Genomic DNA, 15,696 nt, shown 5'->3' with positions numbered 1-15,696 from the left:
TCCATTTGCTTAATGATTTCCTACTCATCCTTATCCCTTATTCCTCTCCACAAACTGTGTTTTGGGGTTTTTTTTTGCTGCTTTCCTCGATTCCCAAAGAGGCCACTACCTTATCACACATCTTCTTAGCATCTCATTCTGTTTAGCACCCATCACATGCATTTATTTATTTCCTACTTTACTACCATTTTACTTGACATCTGGAAGGAGCAGAGATAAACACTGTGACAGCAAATTTTATGTGTCAACTCAGGCAGGCTCTGGTACCTAGATATTTTGTCAAACACATCTGGATGTTTCTAAGGTATTTTTAGGTGGGATTAACATTTAAGTCAGCAGTTTTATCTGACTTTTGAGTAAAGATCAGTTTCCATAGCGTGCATGGGCCTCATCCAGTCAGTTGTAAATAGACTGACCTCCCTTGAAGAACAAGGAATTTTGCCAACTAAGTGCCTTTGCACTTGAACTACAACATTGACTTTTTCCCCCTGGGTCTCCAGTCTGCGAGCCTACCCTACAGATTTTAGACTTGACAAGCTCCACAATCACATTAGTCAATTCCTCAATGTCAATCAACTTCTCTCTGTCTCTTGATATCTATACCTATTCCATCTATATATCTATATCATCCATATCTATATCTTTATCGTTTATTTCTTTTTCTATTCTTATACATATCCTTTTGGGTTCTGTTTTTCTAGAGAATCCTAACACAAACATGTATGTTCATTCCTCCTGGTTTAACTGGAAGCCACTTTACCTTCTTTAAGCATGATAAAGATATGAATTCTCCTTTGATTTATTATAGTTGCATATAGTCATACATACTCTTGTCTTACATAAAAGGTGGCATATTTAATATTTTGTACCTTTTTTTGTAACATAAAAATATGTCCTGAAGATCACTCCATCTCAGCATGTAGTGATTGTTCTTTCTGTTTTTATAACTGCCTAGTAATCCACTATGTGGATGTCTCCTACAGATGGACATTTGAGTCAATGATACTCTTGGTATTATGAAAATTTCGGTAAGGAATGACTTTGTGCACAAATAGGTTTGTTTATGTATATATTTTGCTAGCGTAACATAGAGATAGATTTATAGAAATGGCATACAGGGCTGGAAAGGTAACATGTATGTAATTTTTTTAGTTATTAACAAAATTCCCTCCATTGGCCCTTTAATATTTTATATTACCAACAGTAAGGTAAAAAAAGCTCTTATTTCCACTCAGTTTTGTCAGTGGAGTGTTTGTTAAACCGTGATTTTGCCAGTCTGGTAGGTAAAAAGGAACTTCATGTAGTTTTCTTTATTTTTTTATTTTCCTGATTAGGTATAAGATTAATTAACTTTTCATATGTTAAAGGAAGTGTTTTTATGTCTTAACCTGTGAGCTGCCCATGTGTTCTCCTCATTTATCCATTAGTTAGTTCATTCTGTCCCTCCGATTTTAGGGAGTCCTTTGTATGTTAGAAATGTTGGTACCTTGTGATAAAATTTTCCTGTTGTTTTTGTTTTTTATATTTGCTGGTTTTACCTTTAAAATTTTATATGATAATAACATTCATCTAACCTTAGCTGCTTTTAGATTTTAACTCACAATTAGGAAGAATTTCCCCATGACCAAATTATAAAATTTCATTCCAGTATCGAAACATTTAAATGTTTACATTTAGCACTCTGGTCTAAATGCATCCATGATGTATATATGAGGTATACATCAAATTTCATATTTGCTTGTTTTCAAAATGTCCCATTAACCTAACACTATTTATTAAAAATTCCATCTTTCCTCCACTGTTTTATGTTGCCATTCTCATAAAACACTTCATCACCATAATCATTAGTGCCTTTTCCTATATTGGTCTCTCCATCTATTTATGCAACAATATTTACTATACTATTTTAACTGTAGAAGGTTTTTAAATTTTTACTTTAAGGTTTTAATATCTGGTAGGGCTGGTAGCCCTATATTCCTCCTTTATTGTGTCAAAGAAATATCCATTGATTTTTATTTTAGTGAGTGTTTTATCTAGATCAACTGTTGAATTTTTCCAATACTTATCCACATCTATGAATTTGATATCATTTTTTCCTTTAATTCAATTAATGTGACACATTATCCTATATATTTCCTAATATTCAATGATCCTTGTGTTCCTGGAATGATTCTGACTTGGTTATAATGTATTTAAAAAATATCTTTTTTTACAAATAAGTTCACATTCACATTGTGTTACTGGGTCTCAGTTCAGGTTCTCTGATTGTTAAGGTGTGGTGGGTTTGTTGCATCATTCTCTCTCTTCACACAAACACACACACACAAATGCTCACACAAAGTCATGTATATTGACACTATCCAATCACACATACACAGATACATCAATTTTTTTCTACACCATTCCATGTCACATTATACTCCTTTACCCTTACATTGACTGTGTATTTCTCAAGAACAAGAACATTCTATTACATAATGTCATTACTGTTATCAAATTCAGAAAAGAATAAAATTATTATAATACTGTTATCAAATTTTCTTCAAACATTTGGTACCACTCACCAGTGGCACAACCTGGGGCTATGTTTTTGTTTCTGTGAAGACTTCTGGCTTCTAAGTCTGTGTTATTGATCTGCTCAGATTTTCTATTTCTTCTTGAATCAATTTCAGTAGCTTCTGTCTTTTGAGAATTTGTACATTTCCTCTAGATTAGCTGATTTGTTAGCATACAATTGTTTTTTGCATTCCTTTATAATTCTTTTTATTTCTGTAAGGTCAGTGATACCCCTCTTTTATTCCTGCTTTCAGAGATTTTAATCATTTCTCTTTTTCTCTTGGACAGTTTAGCTAAAGTTTTTTTGTTTGTGTTTTGATCTTTTCAAAGAACTAACTTTTGTTCTCATCCATGCTCTGCTGTTTTTCTGGTCTCTATTTCATTCATTCATTCATTTCCACTCTGATCTTTGTTTCTTTCTTTCTTCTGCTGACTTTATGTTCAGTTTGCTTTTCCTTTTTCTAGTATCTTAAAGTAGGAGATATTATTGAGTTGAATCTTTTTTCTTTTTTAATATAGTGTTTTGAGCTATAACTCCCTCTATGCACTGCATAGCATAGCTGCATTCCATAAGTTTTGGTGTATTGTATCTTAATTTTCATTTATCTCAAAAGTGCTTTCTAATTACCCTTGTGATTTCTTTCTTGCTCCATTTTCTTAGGAGTTTGTGTTTTAATTTCCACATATTTGTGAATTTCCCAAATTTCTTTCTGTTATCCAATTCATTTCCATTTTTCATTTCATTGTGATTGGGAAACATACTTGTATGATTTCAATCACTTAAAATTTACTGAGGTTTGTTTATGGCCTAGAATATGGTCCATCCTGGAGAATGTTTCATGCACACTTTTTAGATGTTTGGCTTACAGTTTGTTCAAGTCTTCTATTTCCTTTTTGATTTTCTGCCTAGTTGATCTATCCATTATTGAAAGTGGGTATTGATGTCTCAGCTATTATTATTGAATTGTCTATTTCTCCTTTCAGTTATGTCAGCTTTTGCTTCATGCATGTTGGGGCTCAATTTTTAGGTGCCTATAGTTTATAATTGTTATATATTTCCAATAGATTGACTTTCTTATTTTATTAAGTTGTTTTTCTTAATATAAGGTAGATTATAAAATATCTTTATTTATAATGATTTTTTATATTAAAGTCTACTTTGTCAGTTTATTAGTATAATACCTTCAGTTTCCTTATAGTTGCTGTTTGCATGACAATCCTTCTCAGTTCATATTTATATGTGAGATTTATCTACAAATTTTCTTTTACTGGGTGATCCTCATCACCTTTGATATAAATGTTATATTTGCTTTGTAAAAAAATAATAAAAAGTTTTATTTGCTTTTTCATATTTTATAACATGCAGCAAGTATAAATACATTTTGAAAAATCATGAAAATTAGATTATGGACTTGAACATTACATGATTCCATATCTACATGGTTAATTTTATGGTATTATGGTTACATAAGAAAATGTCTTAATTTTTAGTGATGCACATTGCACTATATAAGGACAAAATGACACAATATCTAGGCTTACTTTAAAATACTTCAGAAAGGAAAAAATATCTAAAAGATTGGTAATTCCTAAACCCACATGATGGCTACATGGAAGTTTGTTATAAAAGCCTTTCAAGAAATTAAGAATATTGCCTAAACCCATAAGAAATAAGAAATTGGAGGGATACATTAGCAGTTGAGATGTTTAAAAAAAATTCTGGAGACAAAAAGCACAGAGGAATAGGAGAATTGATAAAGTAGAGTGGGAAGAGCACAGGGTAGAGTTTTGCAAAGGGAGATATGGGAAAGAGATGACTACAGACCCAGATGCACAGACATGGTGACAGACATAAGTGAGTCATGGAGCTAAAAACATGAGGAATTGGAATGAAAATCCATATTTGGAAGAGCTGACCTCCCTAACCTCCCATAAGAGCAAACAGAACCCAGGCAGCCAAAGTCTACCTCCAGATAAGATATTGAAGCTTTTATCTCTTTAGCAATTCAGTGGCCTTAGATAGAAGACATCAACGTTTGAGTGACTTCTCTGTGTCTAGCCCTGCACCATTCACTCCAAGAAACATAAAAGTTGCTTCAAGAGGAACTTATCTATTGGAGAACTCATACTTTCCTGAAGCAAAAAAGAACTAAAGAAACTATAGATTTTTCTAATCTTCAAAGAGCAGTTAGATTTGCTTCCGCTGTGCTATCACACAAATGTAACCATCTCAGGGAAGATTACCTAGAACCCCGTCTTCCCCCCAGCTGCCTACTTTCCCCCTACTTGTCATGTTTACCATGATAAGTTTAGTTACATCTTTTACTTCTCATAAGTACTCTGTTGTTGTTGTTATGGTGAAAACACTAAAGCTCTACTCTCTCAGCACTTTGGAACATGCAATACAGTGTCGTTAACTGTAGTCACCATTCCATACGTCAGGTTCCCGGAACTTACCCATCTTGTAACTGAAAGTTTGTACTCTTTAATCAACATCTTCCCATGTCTTCCCCATTTCCTGCTGGTGGCAACCACCCTCTACTCTGTGTTCCTATGAGTTTTGTGTTTTTAGATTCCATATATAAGTGAAACTCCATGTGCTTTCACGCAACAGCCTAATAGTTGATGAACAATTTCCAAAGTAGGTTTGCTCAGGTCCCAGTCCTGTCTTCACTCCTCACTAGACTGCATTCCTCTGACTTCCTTGTGGTTAAATCTAACCAAGGGATGTGAGAGGAAGTAGTGAGTGCTACTTTGAGACCTCCCCTGTGTGGTATTTCCGCCATTCACTTGGCCGGGATTGTCAACCACCCACATGAACTTGGTAGCCTCAAAATAAAAGACCCCAGATCCCTGCATTAGAGCTTAGGAGAATGTTGTCTGCCCATTTTCAATACCTAGTTTAGACTTCGGATGAGTGAAACACTTGTGTTATATTACGCCATTGAGATTTGGGGGTTTATTCTCTTAGAGAAGCCAGCTTCACTCTACCTAATGCACCATTCTTTCCTGCTTTCCTTTCTCTCTTAACAAATAAAAGCACAAGTCCAGTTGCACAAAAAGAAGTACAGGGAAAAGCAATGGCTTCACTTGTTCTCTTTGTTTCCTTGTGGGTAAGCACCTGGCTATTCGATGCGCTGCAGGAAAAGCAGTGGAATGTTTCAAAAGACCACAGAATGCTCATTTCCAATAAGCAATGGATAATAACAGCAATAACAGTAATACCAATAATGGCAATAATAATAAACATTAATCTGTCTTCAGAAACCCATGACTGGCCCAAAGGTGGTTATGACTTGGGTGTGACCAAGCCCTGCTGTGGGCATTTTCTAAGTCAAAGGGAAGTCCTCAAACCTCTGAGCCTGGCACACAATAGAACATAACCTCCTTCTCTCCTTGGCTTTTCATGAAAAGGCAGTGGAGATCTGTCAGGGCAAAAGCTTTCTACAGAGCCTCCTAGAATGAGAGAGCCTAGTGCCGAATGCTTTTACTGGAGAGCACCAGGCAGGCATAATAAAGTCAGTAATTTCTCCTGCCTGCAGCCTTGAATTAGGCCACATGGTAGAGCTTTTTAGGCTGATGAAAAAAAATACCACAGAACTTTAGCAAAAATGGTTATACCTTATTAAATTATTGGAAATTTCTGGAGTTACATCTTTTATGGCTCCAAATTGGCATACCTGTTAACTTAGAGTGTTCAAATTTCTCTAAAATATTATTATATTTAAGACATAGTGCCATCCCCAGACCACATGAATTACAGAGCGTCAGGGAAAGAGGGAGAGACTCACATTTCCCAGCTTGAAAACCTTTACCACAATTAGTAGTTAGTAGCTTTCAGAAACATTTGCTGGATAAGTAGTCATGGTCAAATTGCCTAATTTTGCCCCCACGTTCCTCCTTCTCTCTTTTCTTTCATTCCAGCATTTTGAGTGCTGGTCTAAGAGCTGTAATTTCATCTTTAGGCATATTTCTTCAGGCATCTAATGAGGCACTCGATTTGTCCAGTCCTGCCTTCCTGAATTCAGCATTTTAGGGATCTGGGGTTGGGAGAGCGTGGGAGAAGGGGAACGGGGAACGTCACCATGCTGCTGAGAAACGCAATCCTAGAAATCAAAGGGATTGTGAATTATCCTTTTTCCCTCTTAAGTAGGGCTCTATCTAAAAGAATTCTAGACAGATAATTGTCCATTCTCAAATATTTATTGCATGCCTATGAGTGCCGTGCATATTCTGGGATGAGAGATCCAAAAATGAATTTGTATTATTTCTAAAAAGTTTCAAACATGTGAGAATATTAGTAGTTGTGAATATCTTTTTATAAACTCCATCTAAGAGTAACTAAATATTCTACTTTTATTGTTTAGTGACTCAGGACACACAGAAACAGCAAAGGGGAAGACATTGTCTATAAAACTGGAGTTTTGCCAGTCTTGTTTACTTATTCTGGGAGCCTCGAATAGGTATTCAATTAATATTTGCCCAGTAGGTAAAAGAATTATGAAGAAATTCTCTAAGACATTGGTGTGAACCACTGGCTTTCAGTTCACATCTAAGATGCTCATTCTTAGATAATTGAAATAAACGTTACACTGACATAGTTCTCTACTGAAATAAAACAATTATGCTGAATTAAAGGAGATATTTCCAGAAAGGTTAAACATTTCCATGCTAGAATATGAATTTGTGTTTTTATTATTTTTTTATGTGTTTGTGGAGTCACCAGTGGATTACATTGCTGAGGTTTCTTTCCAGATGGATCCGGGAATCCTTGTGTCAGAGGAATAATGCTCTATGTAATGGGTAGTCCCAGTGTATTCCACAAATCTTGTAGTGCATTTTTTTAATGAATTAAGTGGATTTTTATTTTGGCAAAATGGAGACATTTGACAGAGAAATTAAGTAAGACACTTTTTTCTTTTTCTTTTTCTTGGCTGTTTTGTAAAGCAGGCTTACCTAGAAAATACAGGAGGATATACATATGTTTAGTTTTGGCAGAAATTTGGAGACTGATTTTTCATTTCCATCACTGGTTTGATAGGTTAGAGTATTTGCATACATGTTTTGTGTTTCTTTTTGTGAGACGTGGGTGGGCAAAAGGTTTAATACTTCTGAGGATATTTTACTTTCCTTTTCTTAATCTTGGCATATTGGTAGAAACCCCCTTTTTTTATCAGGTAATGTTTTGGGTTCACCAATGAAGAAAAGGTAGGTGAAGAAAGAACCAAAGTGTAGAGCTTTCTGAGGAGCAGAAAGAAAATGATTGGGCATATTAAGAGGTCAAAAATGGGAAAAGGGACTGTGTGGCAGAAGTAATAGTAGTGAGTGGTGAAAACAGGATACCAGGGGCTCAGCATTGTATATTATTTGGCAAAAAATGGTGTGAGAGAAGAGAATTCACTGGAAGGGAAGTCAGGAACTGCCGTGGAACTCCTCCGGAGAGTGTGGTCAGCAGACACAGGAAGAAACCGTATTAATAAGCAGGACAAGACCACCTATCTGAGAAGTGAATGGTGTCTTACTGACTTGACTTTGCTTTTGTTTGAGGGCTGGCAGAGCTTATTGTCCTGAAGGCTGGGAGCTTCTCTTAATGTGGAGGAACTTCAAGAAGCCTTAGCACGCTAGGCTAGTGGCTAAGAACTGTACCAAAGCTGGAGGTTTGGAATGTAGAGGGAGCAGAGAGAAGGTTTAACTTTGGGAAGAAGTGCATTTCTGGAACTGGGAGACTGAGGGCTAGGAGAGGTCTTTGCTTTGTGCCCAGCCGATCTTGCCATGGTTCCGGGACCCCTGCTGAGTGGGTCACGTGCGTACTGAACTTGACCACTAAATGTCAGCGCCCTGGAGGCGCCCAGGTTCTAGAGGCACATTCGGCGTAAGGGAGTGGATGCTGTGAAGATTCAGCCTTTCTGCTCTTCAGTCTGTGTAGATTCGGACAGTAAACATCTGAGATGCGACCTAATGAACTGAAAGCTGGAGGTTCTCTCTAATGCCCCTGAGTTGCTAGAGCAGATTTTTTAGAAGATTTCAAATGAAAGGAAAAGCCTCTCTCCTCAGTGGCTGAGATGTGATTTCTTGGAACCCCCTGATGTGTGGGGATTGAGATGCATTTAACATAAACTAGAAAAAACAAAAAATATATTCTGTGGATGTGTGTTCTCATGTGCTTGTCTTTATAATTTTACTGCATATGCAGCAGTCCATAAAAATACATGGAATTGTTTTGAATGTTTTAGAATTTTATATAAATGGTACCGTACGATGAAGAGGAATGGGACGAGGAAGTAGAGCTGTGTGTTATTTATTGTTTAAAAAAGGATCTAAAGCAAATGTAGTAAAATGCTAACATTTGTTAAATCTGGATAGTGGATATACAGGTGCCTCAGTCAGTTTTTATTCCTGTACTTCTCTGTGTTTGAAACATTTGGTTATTTTTTAAAAATAAAGGGAAAAAAAACAAAGACAAAAGCTTGCATGATGTTTCTGGATGCCAAGTGTCATGGAATTCTTAACACTGATTTTACTTGAAATGTTTGCAAGTGGCTTGTTGCAACTCAAGGCACTTTATCAGCCTGAGCTGATGATGTTCGCAAACTGAACGTGTCCCAAGTAGAACTTTTCGGCTTTACCACCACATCCCGTTTCCTCTTCCCCACTTTAGTTAAAGTCACCACTATCCATTTGATCAATCCTTGCAGAAACCTAGCAATTATCCAGGATTCTTTTTCCCTAAATTCCCATTCATGTCACTGATTCATGCCAAAGATCTAGACTTTCATCTCCAGCTCTGCTGTCACGACCTTATTTTGGGCCTTCTTCTCTCCCCACTGTAATACCTCAACAGCCTTCCAGCTGGTGACTTTCTTAAGAAAAAAAAAGAAAATTAGATCATTTTATTCCCCTGCCTAAAAGCTTATACACTGACCTCCCAAATATCAGCCTCAAACCAGAGCCTACAAGCCCCACCCTCATTTATGCCCCAGCTGTGATCAGTGATGGGGCCACGCCCAGCCCCTTCCCATCTTGGGGGCCTTTCATTTGTTCCCTCCTCTACCTGCCACCAGCCTCTGCACAGCCAGGCTCTTCCTTTCCTAAGTCTTTGCAGAATCCCCTCGCTGACCACTACCTTTCAAGTAGATTCCTCCCTCTTTAATTCTTTATGAATCTTCATTTCTGCTTCTTTCATAGAACTTTCAGCGACTTGCAATTATTTCACAGTATTTATTTATTGGTTGATTGGTGTCACCTGTCATTAGGTTTCTGACTGCCCCAGATCTGAATTCCTTTGGTATACATGGGGAATCTCCCAACTAGTGAGTCTAAGTCCACCTCCAGTTTAGCAGTTAAAAATGTCCCATACCTACTTCCTCAGAGTCCCTTGCATCTTGGACACACAAGCTGAGCTGCACACAGCCTCTGACTGAGAAGCTAGCAAGGTGATGCTGCAGAGGCTGCCCAGCATCAGTATTGGGGGACCAGGGGGCAGAAGCACGGCAGTTAAATTCACTTCCAGGAATGGTCAGGGGCCAAGATAAGCATGGACCCTTTCTGCCATGATTGCTTGTTCTTCCAGAACTAACCCACCACCCTTTCCCAGTCCCAGTGTGGTGGTCAGTCCCAGCTTGGGGGGGGTGTGTGTCCAGCAGAGCGACCTGGGATGTTGTCCCTGAACCTGTGGTATGCTCCGACACCTTACTCCTCCCCAAGTAGCCTCCACACCTGTTTCCCCAACATTCTTTGTGTTTCTGAGTTACCCAAACAGATGTCTTCTTAACAAATACATCTTCTGCTTAAATGATCTCTAGTTGGTTTCTTTTTGCTTGTCCAGATTGGGACTAGGATAAGGCACACAAGGCACATGGGGCATAAAACTGAAGAAGGCTCACAATCAGGTTGTGAAGTGTCAGTCTGTACTTGCACGTCCCTGACAGAGAAGCCTTCTCAAAAGGCGTGCCCACAAGTTTCACATGCCCACCCTAGTCTCAGCCCTGTGCTGCCATTAAGAAGATACGAAGTTCAATTTTTCTTGAGACCTGGAGTTTTCTGAGCAAATATGTGATGAATGGCCCATCCATAAAATGAGGTGGTGAGATATTTCTGCATGACAAACTAAAAGCAAGATGCTTGTTCTTCCAGAATTAACCCACAGCCCTTTTCTAGTCCATATAAGAAGAGGCAAAGAATATGCTGGAATTTGGAGAGGCTGATAGGGAGAATCTTTTTTCAAGGAACTGTCAGTGTGCTATGTTCCTCCTTCCCCCTGCCAAAGGGTAAGAGGAGAGACATGCTTGCCCATCATCCCAAAGTGAGTGGAGCTTCAAAAGAATGACCTGCAGTCCTGCACATCTCCTGTCAAGACTAAAGAACACAGGGACCAGTATTTTGAGTCCAGTAGAGAGATGAGAGGCTGTGCTTGGCTTCTTGCCCTTGGAAGGCAGAGTAGACCAGGTCCCTGGAAATGACTACAACTTCCTGAGTTGGGCAGGACAATTGATAAGTGAGTTTCCTATTTGGAGAGTCAGACCTTAGAACGGGAGATAACTTATATACTCTGCCCAAGAGTACAAAGTAGGGAAGCTAAGTTAACCAAACCAAAATAAGAGCTGTCAGAAACCAGGGGTTGGTGGAGAGCGTCCAACATGACCAGCTGGTAGGGCCTTGACTCTATCAAGGGAAATGCAGATGTGAGATCACTGGTGGTGGGAGGTCTCTAAAAGCCCACAGTTTCCTTAGGAGAGAATGAATCAACACTTGACATCTGCCACCTCCAGAGGGAACTCCATGAGATCACAGCACTTGGGTAAAGCTTCTTCTGTCCTCAACCCATCAGGTGTCTCTTCCTTCACCCCTGGGCTTGTCCTTAAGACGCTTGAAAAATAAGAGGATTCACAGCTCTCAGGCACCTAGAATGGTCTGAAGGCACCGCTTCTCACCTGGATTTCCGCAGTAGTCTCCTGGTTGGTCTCTTTTCTCCTGCTTTGCCTTTTTTCATCCATTTTAATCACAGCAGCTAAACAGTCTTGGTAAAACCCAGATGATCATGTCATTTTTCTGCTCAACACCCTCCAGTGGCCCACAACACCCAGAGGCCCTAGGTGACCTTGGCCACTCTTTGCTCTCTGGACTCAGGTCTTTCTCTTCTCCCACTCCCATCACTGCACTCTAACCAGACTGCCCTCCTTGCTGTTTCCAGATAAGCCAGATCATGTCCTGCTCCAGAACTTTTGCAAGGGCACATCTTTGCTCCAGAAACTCTTCCTCCATCATCCATTCCTTTACCTTCTTTTCTACATAAATGTCACCTTCTCTGGACACCCCTAACTAAATAGCACTTCCTTGACACGTCCTATCCTCTTTTCTACTAAATTCTTTACAAGTTGTCACACATATTATACATGTAATTTATTTATCTACCAGAATATAAGCTCCAGGAAGATGGGAGATTTTGCCTGTTTTATTCATTGCTGTATTCCCAACACCTAGAACAGTGTTTAATAGAATAGGTGCTAAATAACTATTTGTTCAAAGAATGGGTCAGTAATGGGTGGGAGTAGAAGTATATCCAAAAAGAGAAAAGGCTGGTTAGGGCCCCATCCCTCATAAACACATACCCCATATACACTAAACACAGAGAAGGAATCACCTGAACATGTGGGGAGATTTCAAACAAATTGGAGCTTGGAGTTCTGATATTAGACCAGAATGAAGTATTTGCTACCACAAGACAGAGACTGTTTATTAACTGACAGTGATCAGATAAATTATGGAAAAACCCAGAATGACATGTTAGGGAAATAGAAGTAGAATAAATAGGTTATTCGTAAGTGCAGTGTACCAGATAGTTCTGTTTTCCACTTCTGGGCAGAGAAGAGAGAAGAGAATCACACTTCCCCTCTTCCTTTTGGCATTGGGCTTGGCTACATGACTTTCTTTGCCAATGATTCATGGGTGGAACTGACATTTCTAGACAGAAGCTTTAAGAGCTCATACATTGGTTGCCACATTACCTTTCTATTGCTGTGGTGATCATGAAAACATGTACTGAGAAAATGCCTCAGGGTCACTAGTGAGGGTCACTGAGTTATTTGAAGGACGAATACCCTACTGTCAACTTCTGATGGGCATGAAGTAGGAGTGAGAAATAAATTGTGCTATGATAATCCCTAGGATTTTTGGATAGGCTGAATGGGCTGAATGTTTGGTGGACAACGGCAGTCATGAATTCTGTTCAACACACATTTCTAGCTTTTTGGTTTCCAGGTAGGTATGTGGCAGGTTTGAATTTTCTGCCACCTACTTGCCATGGTTAAGGTGGATCATTTGACTAGTTCTGGTCAATGACTTGTAAACAGAACTGATGTAGGTACCTTGTGGAGGGGAGCATTTAAAGGGGAAAAAATGAGATAGTCTGGCATCTTGCTCAGAGCAATGGTTACATGAGTGTATACATGTCAAAATCCATCAAGCTGTACACTTAAGATTTGTGCATTTTATTGTATGTACTTTAGTGAAATAAAAAAGTAAAAGAAAAACCTCACTTTCTGACAATAAACAAATAAACAAATAAATAAATAAATGCAGGATGAAAGTTCAGAGATCTCCTTTCCTCTACCAAACTGCCTGAGATTCTTTGGGATCTAGAGACCCAACAGAAATCTTTGAAATATAATAATCATCTGCAAAAGGTGGGTTTGCCAAATGAGAAGGCAAGTTCTCCTCTAGATTTTCCTTTCTTCCCCTTCTGTCCCCCCTCCCTGCCTTCTCTTTTGTAGTAATTATTATAGCTGGCCCTCAAAATCTATTTCATTCTAAATTATTAGTGTTAGCCATTTGTGTAATCTCATCCTAATAAATAGCATGTGATCCTATCCTGCCATGAAGCATGACTAAAGTCTAAAGGGGAACCTCTGTTAAAGGTTTTATTTCTCCACAGAAGCACAAGAACAGTTTCCTTCTTTCTTTTAATGTTGTGTCTTGTGTGTTGCCTGGAATTACTACATCCATTTTCCTACTGGCCCAAGGATGAGGGAAATACTGAGAAGGACTGAGTGAAGAACATGGCTAAAAAGCACTTACAGAGCTCATTTTATTTCTGGACTTTTATTATGAGAGTTAATAAACTTTATCAGTGTGTATCATACCGTATTGTTTATATCAGTTTGAGTTAAAGCTTGTTGCTGGTTGTAATACAAAAATATCCTATCCAATAGACCTTTATTCCTTTATTCCTTTCTCACTTTGCTCCAAAGAAATGGGCTTTCATCCAAATAAAAAGTAAGTTAGTGAGGAGATAAGCCCATATAGTCAGTCAGTAGACTCATTCAATAAAGTATCTTGCTAAGGACTCAAGGAGAAGGTCAGGAGTTTGGGAAAATAGAGTAAGAGAAGTGAAGCCTGAAGAAACAAATATGTCTGAAAAGCAGGGTGTTCAATACAAAGTGGAGTGGAGAAAATGCAGAGCAGAGGTAGATGAAGAAGGTAGCTCAGCAGCAAATCTGTGAATGCTAGTTGCCTAGTGGGATGTCTTTTTACCTAACACCCCAGTATTCTCAGCCAGCAGAGCTTTCAGACTTTAAAAGATCAAATTGGATCATATAGAAATAACAAGGCCCTTCATCATTTTCATCTTAAGCATTCTCTTATAAGATATCTGACATAAATTCAGAATTATCACAATAAATCTTTGCTTTCAAGGTTCTTTTGTGTGTTATAGCAGAAAATATATTGAATAAGCTTATATTTGGAATTCTATGCTATATTTTCATTTTAGCAATTACTAAGAGTTTTAAAAATTACTTAAACTACTGAAAATGTATTGAGTATATATTACATTCAGTGTGTTAAGGTATGTGGTGTGAATATCCTGAATAGCCTGAAAGAATACCACAGGTCTTTTAGGAGCAGGCAGTCAAGTCAAGAAGACAAGTCTATATAACTCTGAACACCCAAAAGAACAGAGTAAGTATGAAATAAGAGTTATTAAAAACATGCTTCAGGAGCCTTTGGGATGACCATTTCATTCCAACTACTGGAATCAAGAAAGGCTTAGCAGAGGAAGGGATACATCTAAGTTGTGTCTTAAATAGCAAGTTGGCTCTCAAAAGAGAGAACTATTGAGTGGTGTAAATTATGCATAGAACAAGGAAATTACCAGGAAAACAAAAAAATCTAGTTGGGTTACAAAGAGTTATACATGGCTCCTAGTGTTTGGTTAGGGGTAAGTTTGGACAAGTATGCTGGCAACAGACATACCTGAGCATCATTGAAGGAGCATAGACTGTTCTACAGGCCAGCCCAAGAAATTGTTTTCAATCGGGGGAAAGAGATCAGGTCTTTTACAGTTAATTCAGGCAGTAGCGTGGGGGATATATGTTCAGGGATGGTAAGAGGGATAGAAGGCAGGAAGACCTCTTAAGGAGCTACTTAGGTGGTGCAGATAAAAGATGAAAAGTTTCTGAAAAAGCAGAGGGTCAGTGGGAATGGGAAAAAGGAAAAGTTTCAGATGTCACTGAGGTAGAATCAACAGGTTTGGGGGCCTTGTGACTGAGTTTTGGCCTGTGGAGTGTGGGTGGAAGTGATAAGCCACTGCAAGACTTGATCTTTCAAACATCCCAGGTGACCTTCCAGTTCTCCTTTTCTGAAGCAGCCGTGGAACTTGCTCCTGATTGTGTAGCCACACAATGAAAGGCGACCAGATACATGTCACAAGATGCTGAAGATAGCCACCTGACCTCCACTGGATTGTGACATGCACTTTATGTTCTATTTGTAATGGCTGCATAGCCTTACCCTCAGTGACTCACATACTGATGTTTGCAGAAGTCTGTGAATTTGGTTTGAGATGTAATGAGTTGGTAACTACCAGGCAGTTGGGAGAGCATGTTTGGAGTTCAAGAGGATGTCTAGAATAGAGATGCTGCTTTGCTATTTATCCACATAAAATTCCATAGGAAAAGATTAGTATACACAATTCAGAGTCCAAGAACCTTTGTATTCTTATACTGAAGAAAAGGTCTGCAGCTAAAGATAGCTCCAAAATTTTAATTTTTGCATCATTTATCTAAGTAAATTTTCTTACCACTGCACTCAAGACCAAAACTTTAGAAGGAAAACCTACTCTATCCTTCCAGAGCACTCTGGTAT

The sequence above is a fragment of the Manis pentadactyla genome, chromosome 14 (assembly GCF_030020395.1).
Source record: "Manis pentadactyla isolate mManPen7 chromosome 14, mManPen7.hap1, whole genome shotgun sequence".
In the NCBI taxonomy this organism is placed as follows: Eukaryota; Metazoa; Chordata; class Mammalia; order Pholidota; family Manidae; genus Manis; species Manis pentadactyla.
Note: the sequence above shows the minus strand (reverse complement) of the source record.